General features: G+C 41.1%; 1 protein-coding gene across 2 annotated transcripts in view; it reads right to left on the bottom strand.

Moving 5' to 3' along the window:
- The window catches only part of zc3hc1 (zinc finger, C3HC-type containing 1), a 75,110-nt gene that overhangs the window by 1,304 nt on the left and 57,521 nt on the right, over positions 1–16,285 (bottom strand). The window lies entirely within an intron of this gene.

The following is a 16,285-nucleotide window of genomic DNA, read 5'->3' as shown; positions in this document are numbered from 1 at the left end:
CCAGCGATATACTCTGCAGCAGTCCAACGTAACTAAGTCTAATATTAAAGAGGTGGTTAAATTGGCCCAGACGATATCTGATGCTGTATTCTGCTCTGGTCCGATGCCAATGTGGAGCAGTGATCAGCAATACAGCAAGCTCAGGGCGTTAAATGCACCTGGGATGGTGCTGCCTTGCTTTCCTGCAGTATAGCCCATAGCCTGTTAGTTAGTCGACAGAGTAGAATTAGTAGCTGCTGACAATCCGGAGACACGATCAGATGGCAGACAAACAGGCAAAACAGACTGTCTACGAGTTGCCAAGAGGCATCCCTATATTAAATTCAATTACAGAAAAAGTCTATCCTAAGATTTTAACTAATATTCAAACCTCGCATCCGATTATTAGTATGATATGACCGATCTGAAAATCAGATTACTCAATATTCAATTGTTCATTTCTAAAGCGGCTATTGTCAATGAAATTATAAGCAGGCATGAAAATGGGTCAGGGGTTAAAAAGGTGAGAAGACCGAGGGGGGGGGCTAGCTATATATATACAGTGGGGAAAATAAGTATTTAGTCAGTCATCAATTGTGCAAGTTCTCCCACTTTTAAAAAGATGAGAGAGGCCTGTAATTGACATCATAGGTAGACCTCAACTATGAGAGACAAAACGTGAAAAAAAATGAGAAAATCATTTGTCTGTCTTTTAAAGAATTTATTTGCAAATAATGGTGGAAAATAAGTATTTGGTCACCTACAAACAAGCAAGATTTCTGGCTGTCACAGACCTGTAACTTCTTTTTTAAGAGGCTCCTCTTTCCCCCACTCATTACCTGTATTAATGGCACCTGTTTGAAGTCGTTAACAGTATAAAAGACACCTGCCCACAACCTCAAACAGTCGCACTCCAAACTCCACTATGGTGAAGACGAAAGAGCTGTCAGAGGACACCAGAAACCGAATTGTAGACCTGCACCAGGCTGGGAAGACTGAATCTGCAATAGGCAAGCAGCTTGGTGTGAAGAAATCTACTGTGGGAGCAATAATCAGAAAATGGAAGACCTACAAGACCACTACTAATCTCCCTCGATCTGGGGCTCCACGCAAGATCTCAGCCCGTGGGGTCAAAATGATCACAAGAACGGTGAGGAAAAATCCCAGAACCACAAGGGGGGATCTAGTGAATGACCTGCAGAAAGCTGGGACCAACGTTACAAAGGCTACCATCAGCAACACACTACGACGCCAGAGACTCAGATCTTGCAGTGCCAGACGTGTCCCCCTGCTTAAGCCAGTCCATATCCAGGCACGTCTGAAGTTTGCTAGAGAGCATTTGGATGTTCCAGAAGAGTATTGGGAGAATGTCATATGGTCAGATGAAACCAAAGTAGAACTATTTGGTAAAAACACAACTCGTCGTGTTTGGAGGACAGTGAATGCTGAGTTGCATCCAAAGAACACCATACCAACTGTGAAGCATGGGGGTGGCAACATCATGCTTTGGGGCTGTTTCTCTGCAAAGGGACCAGGACGACTGGTCCTTGTACATGAAAGAATGAATGGGGCCATGTATTGTGAGATTTTGGGTGCAAACCACCTTCCATCAGCAAGGGCAATGAAGATGAAACGTGGCTGGGTCTTTCAGCATGACAATGATCCCAAGCAAACTGCCAGGGAAACAAAGGAGTGGCTTCGTAAGAAACATTTCAAAGTCCTGGAGTGGCCTAGCCAGTCTCCCGATCTCAACCCCATCGAAAACCTTTGGAGGGAGTTAAAAGTCCGTGTTGCTCGCCGACAGCCCCAAAACATCACTGCTCTAGAGGAGATCTGCATGGAGGAATGGGCCAACATACCAGCAACAGTGTGTGCCAACCTTGTGAAGACTTACAGAAAACGTTTGACCTCTGTCATTGCCAACAGAGGATATACAACAAAGTATTGAGATGAACTTTTGTTATTGACCAAATACTTATTTTCCACCATTATTTGCAAATAAATTCTTTAAAAGTCAGACAAAATGATTTTCTCAATTTTTTTTTTCATATTTTGTCTCTCATAGTTGAGGTCTACCTATGATGTCAATTACCGGCCTCTCATCTTTTTAAGTGGGAGAACTTGCACAATTGGTGACTTACTAAATACTTATTTTCCCCACTGTATATATATAGATATGCTGAATATAATCAAATCCGTAATAGTAAAAATACCAAAATTAAAGCAATACTGAAAAGTGGCTACCCTATATACAACCAGTTTTTTCCCTCACACATCACATGCATCTTGTGCTGTCCATATTTTATTAAGAACTTAACAATAATAACTGAACCATTGAACAGAGATAATACATGTCAGACATGACATTCAGACACGGTCAGATTCAGAGATAAAAAAAAAAAAGATTTTAACTTGGAGAGGTGCGAGTAAGAAGAGTAGTCCATTGGAATGCAGAGTGCAGATTATAGTTTACTTCTCACTTTAGACCCGCGGGGACACCTGTCTTGTCAATGGATGGAGCCAGATCTGTAAACGCGAGAAGCCCACTTTCGCCATTCCAGATGGCTCAGTCAAAACCATTACGTCTTAATGAACCAATAATTACATCAGCGGCGAAAATGAGTGTAAAAAATACCAGGGTTCACGTGTATTTATTTAGTCACAAAAGGCTTCTAACATGGGCTAAAGCACAGTGTAGGCTATTAAATGACAAGAGTTTGCAACTTCAACCTTTTCAGCCCTAGCGCGAATGTTATCCTCACACGTCCCTGGATTCACCAGTAAAAAATACTGAGACACTAGAAAAATATCTTGTTTCTTATTTGATGTCACCGTTAACTACACGGGGTTGACGCAAACTTAATAGGCCTATCTATCACAAGAGCTTGTGGCTAGCTCTGACAGTGTTCAACGCTGTAGCGAACGGCAGTAACTTTGTTTTACCGCAAAATATGAAAATGATTGAAACCATTAATAACCCAATTAAATCCACTGGGAAATGTACGATGTGGTAAATGTAGTGGTAAATGTACTATGTGGTAAATGTAGTGGTAAATGTATGATCTGGTAAATGTAGTGGTAAAGATTCGCGCTTCCACCTTGTCCCCAGCGTAGATAGCACTAGGTCCTGCGTCACAACATGAATGAAGAACGTTCGTATGATTGAATCTGGGCAGAAATTGCTGACCACTGTGTCATTGAAATTGAAAAATAACGGGGAACACTCAAATAACACATCCTAGATCTGAATGAATGAAATATTCTCATTGAATACTTTGTTCTGTACAAAGTTGAATGTGCTGACAACAAAATCACACAAAAATCATCAATGGAAATCAAATTTATTAACCAATGGAGGCCTGGATTTGGAGTCACACACAAATTTAAAGTGGAAAAACACACTACAGGCTGATCCAACTTTGATGTAATGTCCTTAAAACAAGTCAAAATGAGGCTCAGTATTGTGTGTGGCCTCCACGTGCCTGTATGACCTCCCTACAACACCTTGGCATGCTCCTGATGAGGTGGCGGATGGTCTCCTGAGGGATCTCCTCCCAGACCTGGACTAAAGCATCTGCCAACTCCTGGACAGTCTGTGGTGCAACGTGACGTTGGTGGATGGAGCGAGACATGATGTCCCAGATGTGCTCAATCGGATTCAGGTCTGGGGAACGGGCGGGCCAGTCCATAGCTTCAATGCATTCATCTTGCAAAAACTGCTGACACACTCCAGCCACATGAGGTCTAGCATTGTCCTGCATTAGGTGGAACCCAGGGCCAACCGCACCAGCATATGGTCTCACAAGGGGTCTGAGGATCTCATCTCGGTACCTAAGGGCAGTCAGGCTACCTCTGGTGAGCACATGGAGGGCTGTGCGGCCCTCCAAAGAAATGCCACCCCACACCATTACTGACCCACTGCCAAACCAGTCATGCTGAAGGATGTTGCAGGCAGCAGATCGCTCTCCACGGCGTCTCCAGACTCTGTCACGTCTGTCACATGTGCTCAGTGTGAACCTGCTTTCATCTATGAAGAGCACAAGGCACCAGTGGCGAATTTGCCAATCCTGGTGTTCTCTGGCAAATGCCAAGCATCCTGCACGGTGTTGGGCTGTGAGCACAACCCCCATCTGTGGACGTCGGGCCCTCATACCATCCTCATGGAGTCTGTTTCTAACCGTTTGTGCAGACACATGCACGTTTGTGGCCTGCTGGAGGTCATTTTGCAGGGCTCTGGCAGTGCTCCTCCTGTTCCTTTTTGCACAAAGGCGGAGGTAGCGGTCCTGCTGCTGGGTTGTTGCCCTCCTACGGCCTCCTCCACGTCTCCTGGTGTACTGGCCTGTCTCCTGGTAGCGCCTCCAGCCTCTGCACACTACGCTGACAGACACAGCAAACCTTCTTGCCACAGCTCGCATTGATGTGCCATCCTGGATGAGCTGCACTACCTGAGCCACTTGTGTGGGTTGTAGAGTCCGTCTCATGCTACCACGAGTGTGAAAGGACCACCAACATTCAAAAGTGACCAAAACATCAGCCAGAAAGCATAGGTACTGAGAAGTGGTTTGTGGTCCCCACCTGCAGAACCACTCCTTTATAGGGGGGGTCTTGCTAATTGCCTCTCATTTCTACCTTTTGTCTATTCCATTTGCACAACAGCAGGTGAAATTGATTCACAATCAGTGTTGCTTCCTAACTGAACATGTTGGTTTCACAGAAGTGTGGTTGACTTGGAGTTATATTGTGTTATTTAAGTGTTCCCTTTATTTTTTTGAGCAGTGTGTAATATATATATATATATATATATATATATATATATATATATATATATATATATATATATATATATATATATATATATTGAAATCTTGAAATTAATCTAGATCAGGGGTGACCAACTAAAATTAACCGAGGTCCAAATTTTTAAATGTACCACAAGCAAGGGTCCGGAACATCAAATTTTATTTTATTTTCAGCAAAACAGCAATTATATATAAAGATGGCACTTTTAGCATTTTTAAAATAAAATTAAAATATCTTTAGTTTTTAATTTGGTTTGCAGTGAAATCAAAATAAAGTGCTGTTCTTTTAAACGTATTTCACCTATAATAAAACTTCTCAACATAAATCTAAAATAAAGTGGTTGTCTTACAAAACATTGTCTTTTAAACTTATTTCAAACAATGAAACTTCTCAACATGAACTGAATTCACAGCGTGTTTACTTTGTTTAATGAGAGAAATTAGCTCTTTGTTGTCCAGCAAGGGTTTTGAATCTGGGCTTAAATGGGATCAGGGCCATCCTTAGGCACATGTGGAGGTGCTCGTTCGTGAGTCTGGAACGATATTTAGTTTTAATAATGTTCATGGTGGAGAAAGCTGCTTCACAGCAGTATGTTGAGCCAAACATGCTCAAAATATACAGGGCAACCTTCTTCAGACTTGGGAAAGCTGTCTCTGAAACTATTTGGATCCAAAAAGATGCATCACCACCACCTCTCTGTTGCTCCTTCAGGGCCACATCTGCCTGCAGATCTGCAAGTTCTAGTTGCAGAGACCCAGCACTTGCCCACTTGAAGGTTTCAGTGGCTTCTTTTGAAAACTCTCTGATATCCGTGATAAGGAATGGGTTCTGAATGAAGAGGCTGAGCTGCTGTCCAAGTGTGAAACTGTCAAAACATTTTCCAAAATTCACAATCAGTTTGTCAACAAAATTAACAAAACAGGACTTGTCAACTTTAACTTGTCCCTGTACTGTTGGGAAGTGTGTGCACTCCTCCTGAAGGTCTTGCTTAAACAGCTCTAGTTTTTTTCTGGAATGCATGCACAGCTGTTATCAAATCAACAACTGAGTTTTCTTTGCCTTGTAGTTTTAAGTTGAGTTCATTCAGGTGTGAGGTGACATCAACTAAAAAGGCCACAATATCCATCTTTTCCACATTTTCTAAAAATTCTGAAAATTGTGTTGCTTTTGGGTTCTTTTGTTGTTTTAAGAAAGCTGCTATGTCACTTCTGATGGACCAGAATCGCTCCAACACTTTGCCTTTGTTGAGCCATCTCACATTGTTGTGCAGAAGAAGGTAATCGGCATTTGCATGAACATCTCTCAAAAACTCCCTGAGCTTGCGATGTTGGAGTGATGATGATGCCCTCAGTAAGTTTATCATCTTCATTATTGTGTTCATTACCTCAGCATACTGATCTGACAGTATGGCACACAGAACAGATTGATGAATAATACAATGATAAGAGATAAGCTCAGGATTGTGCTCTTTTAATCTTGCCACAGCTCCATTCTCTCTCCCTAACCTGGCAGGGGCTCCATCTGTGGTTACAGAAACTACTTTTTTCATTTCTATCCCCCTCTCATCAATCATCATCTTTATTGCCACGTAGATATCTTCTCCTGTTGTGCTGGTCTGCAAGGATGTTACACCCAAGCGATCTTCACAGATTTGCTTTTCATCTTTGTTGAAGAACCTTACAAAAACTAAAAGCTGGGCATTGTCAGATACATCAGTGCTCTCATCTATAGCCAGACTTATACACTGTGTTTTCTGAATGGCTTAATTGAGCTGTGTAAGTACATCCTGGGTTAACACTACTGTTTTACTTGTAACTGATGTGGCTGAAAGTGGAATTTGGTTTATTTTTTCCACAAAGCTCATCTTTTTGCTTTCCCTAGAAAGAGTAAGCTCCCTGCAACTGCAGTCATACACTCCTTCACAACCACTCCATCACTAAATGATTTTTTATGTTTGCCCAAAATCCACATAACTCTAAGGGTGCACTCGTTATCACGCTGTTGGGCAGTAAGTGACTGTGTTAATATCCTTGTCAAGCGATCATATTGAGCTTTTAACTCTTTTATTTTCTGTACCCTCACTGCTGAGGCAAGTGGATATGTTTGGGAAAAAGTGTTGTGCTTCTTCTCGTAGTGCCGCTTGATATTACTGCTTTTGACGATGGTGACAGTCTCTGAACAAATGAGACATATAGGTTTCGTCCTGCTGTCTGGTAGAACGAACAAGTACTTATCAGTCCATTCCGATTTAAAAGTCCTATTTTCTGTGTCCACCTTTCTAATTTTTGAGCATGCCATACTCCTTTTTTCCCTTTGTCTTTCTTTCTGTTCTCTCTGCTGTGCCATGCGTATACGTCTCACTCGGACCAAAGCCAGCGGCTGTGCATATTGTCTTCCGCATGTGAGCAGATGGACAGATTTGATTGGCTGATTTACACCACGTGTGCCGTTCTGCTGTTTTACCGTAATGGTTGGATGATTTGTACCCATTAGAATAGAAATTTGCAGAGTTAATCAGGAATGAGATTGGGTCTGGACAGGACTGCGTTTGGGTCCGGATCCGGACCGCGGTCCGCCTGTTAGTGACCTCTGATCTAGATTAATCTATATTAAAATGGCTCATATGCGTGCTACCCAAGTAATGACTAAAAGTCAGTTTTTGAGATAGGGTTTCTTAATACAGGGGCTGCATTAGACCATCATCTCCTGTTTCCAAAATGCATCAATGACTGCTTGAGGAAGCTGTTCTACTTTGATACTTGAAAAAAATTCTTTGGAGATGCTATCTATTAATATAAGTAATCCAGCTACAAATTAGAATGCATTCTCACTATCTAATGTTTACAGTCCACCAGGGCTCTACGCAGACTTACTAAATGATTTCAGCAATTTTGCAGCAGGTTTAGTGTTTTGCATTAGAATAAATGCTTGAAGCTTTTCATTCACTCCCACAACCAAAATTGGAGAAAATTGTGGCTGAACCTCTTGTAACAGTAGTTAACTCATCATTACCATAGGTCACATGCCCAAAACCTGTAAATCAGTCAATAATTGTCTGAACAAGAAACCAAATCTGGATCCACCTGTACTATCTAGTTACAGACCTATTTTATCATTTATATCCAAGATCATATAAAAAGCTGTGGCCCAACAAATATGCTTATATCAGCATCACATAAGAATCATATACAATCATAAGTTCCAATCTGGAATAAGAGCCCACCACAGTACTGAAACAGCCCTAGTTAAAGTAACAAATGATCTTCTTGCCTCAGATCAAGGTGATGTATCTGTATTAATGCAGCATTGGACACAATAGATCCCAGGATCTGGCACACTGAAGTATATTTTAATCAGCATGTAAAAGTTAGTTTGTTGCAAGAACACCATGAATTGAGCCACAAACGGATAGGTCAACTCTTTGCCCATTAGTGTGAGTAGAAGAGAAATTGTGTTGCGCTCTGATTTGTGTGTTCCCACTTCTGTCTTCAGTTTCAGTAGGTTTTACAGCCCCAGTTGTGTATTGATTCCTGCATGTGAATTTGCTAATCCTGGAGTTCGATCCATGGGCCAGTTCAGGTGTGCCATCATGTGACTGTTATTTTCCTGGGACAATACATATGCCTATGCGTGTGCACTTCAAAAACAGCCTTCAGCTCACATGCACTGTTGATTAGGGGTTTGCTAATCAATGTGTGTTCTAATTATATAATATACAGTTATCGCCTTCATCTGTTTATATAATCCTTTTAGTACAATCACAGTATACATTTAGATGAAGGTTTGTTTGCCATTTGTGTGGGCAGGGGCCTGTCTGAATGTGAGATACTGTGTATAATTAAATTAAATATATACTTAATCAATTTTAAGTATGCTATTTTGTAATATTAAGCACAAATATGCTTAGCATGGTTATGTATTATAACTAAAATAAATATTTAATAAATGTGTGCTGTCAAGTGTGTGTATCTGTACATAGTAGGGGGTGTCACGATTCCAGAGGTGGAAAGAGTACTGAAAATTTGTAATTGAGTAAAAGTATCATTACTTTGCCTAAAATCTACTCAGAGTAAAAGTAAAATTACCCATCTCAAAATTTACTCGAGTAAAAGTACAAAATTACTTCATTTAATATGTAATTTGAGTAAAAGTTACTTAGTTACTTTCAGTTATTTAATGCATGGATGAATCATGAACCAAGTTCATGTCAAAGTTAATCGATTTCAAAGTGTATTTAAGTGCACATCCACACTTGCAAAAAGATCAGCTGGGCTCAGGAACATACTTCCACACAGCACAAGGACAGTCACAACCTATACCATAAAGTGCAAACAATTTTCAGTCCTATTGTCCAACGGACAACACTATGATAAGAATAAAGAAATTTAAATTACAAATTATTCAAAAAACAAAATGCACACAAAATTAAGTGCCCACAATATGCCACAAATCAAACTAAAATGCAACAGGATTCCACTACTCACAATAAAATGCCCAAAGGATCCCACATAAAAAATAAAAAAATGCTCATAGGATCCCACAATTTAAAAGTAAGTGCTCACAGGATCCAACTATTCAAAATACAGTGCCCACCAGATCCCACTATTCACAATAAAATGCCCACAGGTTGCCACAACTCAAAATAAAATATAAAATGACCACAGGATCCCACATCTCAAAATAAAACAAAATGCACACAGGATTCCACTATTTAAAATGCTCACAGGATCCAACTATTCAAAATACAGTGCCCACAGGATTCCACTTTTCACAATAAAATGTCCACAGGATCCCAAAGAACCTGATAGATAGAAAATTTAAAGATAGAACAATCTCATCCTTTTGGAAAAAAAGTGCAGCAGATTACGACCTGATTATGAGACAATGGAAAGGGCACGCGCAAGGCAAGGCCACGCAATTGGCCTTCAGTTCTGGGACTCAGAAATTTAAATTTCTGCCCGCATTTAATTTTTCACCATCAATATTTTTTTACTCAGTAATGTGAGGGCGTTCAAATGTAGTGAAGTAAAACTACTTGGGGCAAAATGTACTCAAGTAAAAGTAAAAATTACACATTTCAAAAACTACTCAGAAAATTACAAATTACTCATAAAAAGTACTCAATTCCCTTTCCTCATCATACAGCTGCTGGATTTTCTTCGACATTGTCTTTCTGGACGGCAGTTCGTAACTTGCATCAGTTGACGCAATGTGCAGCGCTTCTTGTAAACCTTTATCTTCGACCACAGAGATCGAGCAAATAATGTGACGCGTGCAGAGTCGCACGCTACGGCCACTCGCGAAAGTTTAATCCAGTCTTAATGGTCCAATGAAGGTAATTTAAAAAACCAGGACATTTCCTTACTTAAAAAAAACCCGGGACGCCCTGGACAGGATGTGAAATACGGACATGTCCCAGGAAATATGGATGTTTGGTCAACCTATCGTACTAGTAATACATTTAGCAGCTAAGTAATCATTACTGACCTGCGCGTTAGCACCAACATGTTTTGCGTTGAGGTGGTAACGAAGGGTGGAAGTGCTTCTGTGATAAGTGAACTCCTTCCTACATAAAGTGTAAATAACACTATGTGTGTTTGTACTTCCATCTGTTACTTATATTTAAATTTCCCATCCACCAGCGTAGCCTCTTCAGTCATCTCCATCATGATCTTATTGTGCGTCCATATAATCTGTATGCCCGGAACTCGTGCACTGAGAAACATTTCACGGTGCAAAAGTGTCTCATGCGTTAATTTTTTTAGTGCGTTAATTTTCCTGTAATTGATTAATCGAAATGAACGCGTTAAAGTCCCACCACTAATATATATATACAAACACACACACACACACACACCTGTGTGTTCTGCTATGTTCATTAATTCTGTGTGCTAGTCATAGAGACCTGCGTATTCCCATATTCATGTGCTGCATTATTTTAGACCTATCAATACATTTGTATTCCAGTGTAGTATTATTTTAGATTAATGTATAACCAAGTATCAACATGTAATGTGCTATATTAGGCATATGCATATCTATGTATTAGTTTGTGTGCTATTAATCAAATGTAAGTATATTCATGTGTGCTTATGTGACCTCAGATTCATGCCTGTCTGTGCATTATGTGTCATTTATTGTCCAAAAGTGGAAATTAAGAATGGTTCAATGTGTAGAATGGTAGAACTAAACTAATACTTAATAAGGCAGAGTAATGCTAGTAAATTTATTTAGGAATACGGAATTCCCTTTTGCTTGAATTGTGCTAGTCTGCCATTCTTCACCCGTTAACTGGATCTGGGGGGGAAGGGCAGTTGTTACGACTCTCTCTCGCGTCCTCCGTCCGAATAAACCTCCGCAAGCCAACAGCGCAACCAGTTTGACTGCACCCCTCCAGCAGCGATGTCACTGCTAAGTCTTCGCCATTTGGGCAGTCTCAAAGTCCGGCTGCACCGTGGGAGTAAACGAATCGTGAACGCGCATCGGTTGATCCACCTTTACAACACACTAGAATACCACACGGACATGCCTGGCCTGCATCACAGTAAGACACTCAGAGTTCACGTGCTGCTTTGAGGTTGTGTTATGACCCTGCGTGGTCGTTTGTGGTTTATGTGTGTTTTGCAGGTTTGGTTCCCCCCCCTTGATCATCCGTCAAGTCGGTCCACCTGGGTCATACGAGTTGGCTACACGTGCACGTTGTTCCTGATTGGCTTTTGGCATGTATAAAGCCACCGGAGCCCTGGATGATGGCGGTGCTTACACCGCCCCTTGCCAGACCTGATTTGTGCTGAGAGTTTGTTCTTGTTGTATTGGCTGACCCTGATATAATTAGATACACAACTATATTTATATCTATATCCATTTATAGAGTGTATTAGGAGAATGGGAATCTGTGCTCTTTTTGGTGTTTGTTTTATCTTTGTTTTGTTGTAGGTAGGTAGTTAGGTAGTTAGTTAAGTTTTTGTTTTTCCTTTTTGTATATGTGTGTAGGGAAATGCGTTGACGGGAAGGTTTTGTTGTTTTGATCTTTTGGAGCTGCCCATTGGCAACGCCACAACCCCAGTTGTATGTATGCAATAAATATCACTCTTTTATTCATTCCACTATCCTTTTTTCTTTTGCCATTATTTATCATTGTCCCTCAGTACCTAGACGGTGGGGGAACATAACAGTTGGGGGCTCGTCCTCTTTCCTCTGCGTTTTTTCTTTTTTTGGTGGTGGAGTGATTCCGGCAAGTTGCTTTAGTTATGTCGGGGCGTTTCGATCTTGTGCAATTTACACTTTTTCCTATGGTAGAGCAGTTCGACTTGTGCCGTAAGGACGATCTGCTGATGGTAGCGGAGTTTTTTTATATTAAAGTATTGCATTCAGCCACTAAACGAGTTATAAAGTAGGTGCTTTGTGAAGAGTTAGTACAGCCTCAGGTTCTTCCAGTGCAGGAGGGGTCGTCTGACAAAGGCGAGGACGGTATGGCATCTGCTGACATTGTTAATGTCGCAGAAGTCACTGACGTCATCCCCCCATTACAAGATCCTATGATAGCTCTCCGTTTGAAGGAGTTAGATCTGAAGTTGAGTCGACAACGTGTGAGGGCTTTAGAATTAGAGGCTCATAGAGATATAAAAGTAAAAGTTGGAGTTGGAAATCGAGATGCGATGTAGTCACATTCCTCTTTCTAGACCTCTCTCTCCTGTTCCACTAGTTTTTAGTAGTTCTAGTCGGTCACGCCCTGTCCCTGCTCCTCGTAGAGTACTTCCTCCACCTTTGCCAGGTTTTGACATTACTAAGAATCTATCTGTTGTGGCTTTATTTCGGGAAACCGAGGTTGATACATATTTCCCTGTGTTTGAGCGTATTGCAATTACAATGCAGTGGCCCAGAGACGTTTGGTCTCTATTGTTGTAATGCAAATTAGTCGGAAGAGCGCAAGAGGTTTGTTCTGCCCTGACATTAGAGCAAAGTTTGGATTACAATACCGTAAAAACGGCGGTGTTAAGAGCATATGAATTAGTTCCCGAAGCCTATCACCAGCGGTTTCGTGGTCACATTAAATCGTCCACTCAAATTTATGTGGAGTTCGCTAGAGAAAAAACAGCCTTGTTGGAAAAATGGTGTGTGGCGTGTAAAGTCAGTAATTTAGAGCAGTTTAAGGAGGTAATTTTACTCGAGGAATTCAAAACGTGTGCGTCGGAAAAGCTTGTGGTTCATTTAAATGAGCAAAAAGTCGCGTCTGTAACGGAGGCCGCTGTACTGGCTGATGAGTTTGTGCTTACGCACAAGTTGGTTTTTTCTTCAGGTCGACGTGAACGGCAGACCTCACGGAAGGATGTTAAAACAGAAAGTGAGGATCAGACAATAAATTCCGATGTCCCTGAGTGTTTTTACTGCCATGAGGTAGGACACTTAATTGCTATCTGTCCGAAGTTAAAGTGGAAAAATCATAAAGCCACCATTTCGCCCAAGTCGGTAGGTTTACTTTACACACCGTTACCTAGCCATAGTCATACTGGGAATGGGTTATTGTCGTTTGATCCGACCTTGAAGCCGTATGTTTCTGATGGTACAGTAGCCGTTTCAAGGGATGGAATTCAGTATCATGTTTGTATCCTGAGGGATACAGGAGGTCATTCATCTTACAATGAGCGCTTCCGTTGCCTGAAACAAACAGTTGTGGTTTGGATGTCTTGATACAAGGAATAAAGATGTCAATTTTGAGAGTTCCGCTTTATACGGCCCAGTTAGAGTGGCCGTTTGTTCGATATTGCTGGTTCCCGACGTTACGTTTATATTGGGGGACGATATCATTTATAAGAGAACCGCATTTCCAGAGGTTAATGCCACATCTATTTCCACATCTTCTGAGCCATTAGTGACTGATTTTCCTGCCGTGTTTAGCACTTGTGTTTTCACTCAATCACAGGTCCGGAAAGCTGTGGATGTAGACAATCTTTCCTCCAATTTTTTAATACCCCTACCCAGTGGCGCAAAAAGGGGGTATGTAGCGTATGCGACGCATAGGGGCACTGCACTAGAGGGGGTGCCAAATCGATGCCAGAAAATTATTTACCGAGTTGGTGGGGGGTGGGTGGTGGAGTGCAGGGGGCACCGATAGTATGTTTGCATACACCTCAGAAAGTATGTAGTTGCAACCCTGCCCCTACCACTGTGTCCTAAAGAACTGCACTAAATTGTTCACCTACCGGCTATAAGCTATTATATTGCAGTATTGTTCATACATGTTGTTGCACTGGTACTGTTATTCCCTCTTAATCCCCCATCTCATCTTCCCACTTCACTACCCTTGTATTTCACTATTGTCCCAATTCATGTCTTTTTTTCACACATGTTTACTCTCTACAGTTATTATTGCAGTTATTTGCTCACTCTCCTAGTATTTTTAATTTTATGTTTTATAATTAATATAATTATATTTTTTATTAGTGTACATTAGTGTTGTTTTTGCTGGGATTATCTGTATGTCCTGTACATATGCAGAATTGACAATAAAAACTATTGAACTTCTACATAAAAAGCCACACCCATTGCCGATTCTTCAGGGAGAAATCCATCGAGGATCAGATGAGCTTCCTGAAGGAGAATCGCGTTTGCATTAAATCAGGGGTGCCCAATACGTCGATCGCGATGGAAGTGTGGGTAGATCGCATGATATTAAAAAGTAGAAATTGAATGACAAAAAGATGAATGACAGGTTATCATCCATCTGCACTGACAGTTGTCCTTTGATTGACATACAGGGTAGCCAATTGGACGTCTGAACTTTTGACACCCTACGCATGCGTGTTAAACTGCGCTAACTTGTTAGCTTGCTGCGTAGCTAGCCCCCAATTTATTTAAACTAAATACAACAAAGGGTATAAAAATGAGTGCTGTAGCTGGTCCGAGTAAGAAGCCTAAAACCACTTCATACAGAATAGGAGGAGGATTTGTTTCACTGTCATATTCACTATATTTCACTATGTCATAAGTGCGTTGGCCTCCTCTGTCAGTGTGCCATTGCTATTCCAAAGAAGCGGCATTTTCGGATGTTCAAGCATCATTTCGGGTGTCACTTCATTGTTAAATACAAGTAGTCCTTCCAAGATGGAGAGATGATAAAAGAGGCATTTGTTGAAGCCACTAATTCCTTGGTTCTTTAAAAACAAATCTGAAATATTATCTTCAGTCAAAGCTCTCCAGGTATCGAGGAATACAATCATGCGGTGCTCTGAAGCCACAGCCAAGGATTTGACCCAGCAAGTTTGGAAGGATATTGTGAACTGCAAGTGTTTCTCGCTACAATTAGTGATACTTTAAAATACTTTATAAATATAAATTAGGGGTGGGACGCAATAAAAAAAATTAATTTAATTAATTAGAAGCTTTGTAATTAATTAATCAAAATTAATCGCATTTTAGTATTTAACATGAGAAATATTAATTTAAGTTTGAATGATGAATGAATCAATGAACATAGTCATAAACTTCAACATCTTGTTTTTTTTTCCACCAGTCTACTACAAAGACCAATAGATGAGTGCAGAATATTGCAAGAATAAGAAGAACTGAAGTAAATCAGAAGATTTATTTTAATACCATTAATAAGGTTTTTTAATACCATTTTAGATGGTATACTTTTTCTTTAATTTCCCAGGCCTCTGCCACAGGCATCTCCATAGTGCCTAGAAGTGGTCTTCAGCATGCTCAAAGCAAATGACTGGATCTTCCATTCATCATCTATAATATGAGCTGTCACAACAAGATAATTCTTGTTGCTAATAGAGGTCCAGTGATCCTCAGTCAGAGCCACATTTGTGGCGCTCTTCACAATAACCTATTTTACTTCCCTTTCCTCATCATACAGCTGCTGGATTTTCTTCAACATTGTCTTTCAGGACGGCAGTTTGTAACTTGCATCAGTTGATGCAATTTGCAGCGCTTCTTGTAAGCCTTGATCTTCGACCACAGAGAGCGAATAACGCTGCAAATAATGTGATGCGTCAAGTATAAATGCCTCCACCGCTCTTGCGAGGTGTGCGGAGTCGCAAAAGATTAATCCAGTCTTAATGGGCCAATGTTCAACATGGCGCCCCCCGAGGCGGACGTGTTTGCTCGCTCTGCACAAGGATGTAACTTTTTTCGACTTTCGTTTAATTATTTTATATTTATTTCTCTCATTTTAAACGTGGTGCATAAATGCCTTGCATTTCGAACTTACAGTAGACAGGCATTATTGGATATCGCTGCACATAACTTGGAGTTTACTGGTCAAATCCCATCGGAGCTGCAACTCATTGTGCGCTCACATAGCCACCACCGCTACACCCAGGAAGGCCCCGAAGCTCCGGCCTCGAGTGTATACGCGGACCCCAGGAAAGCGCTTCGCAGGCGGCGACGTAGGCGAGGCAAGAGAGGCGGGCTCCATGCTAGGCTAAAGGCTCGCGCTAGCCGACCACCGCTACCCAGCCTCTTGCTAGCCAACGTACGGTCTCTGGAGAACAAGCTG

The sequence above is a fragment of the Brachyhypopomus gauderio genome, chromosome 5, assembly GCF_052324685.1.
Source record: "Brachyhypopomus gauderio isolate BG-103 chromosome 5, BGAUD_0.2, whole genome shotgun sequence".
Taxonomy (NCBI): Eukaryota; Metazoa; Chordata; class Actinopteri; order Gymnotiformes; family Hypopomidae; genus Brachyhypopomus; species Brachyhypopomus gauderio.
This window is presented reverse-complemented; position numbering and strand designations above follow the sequence as displayed.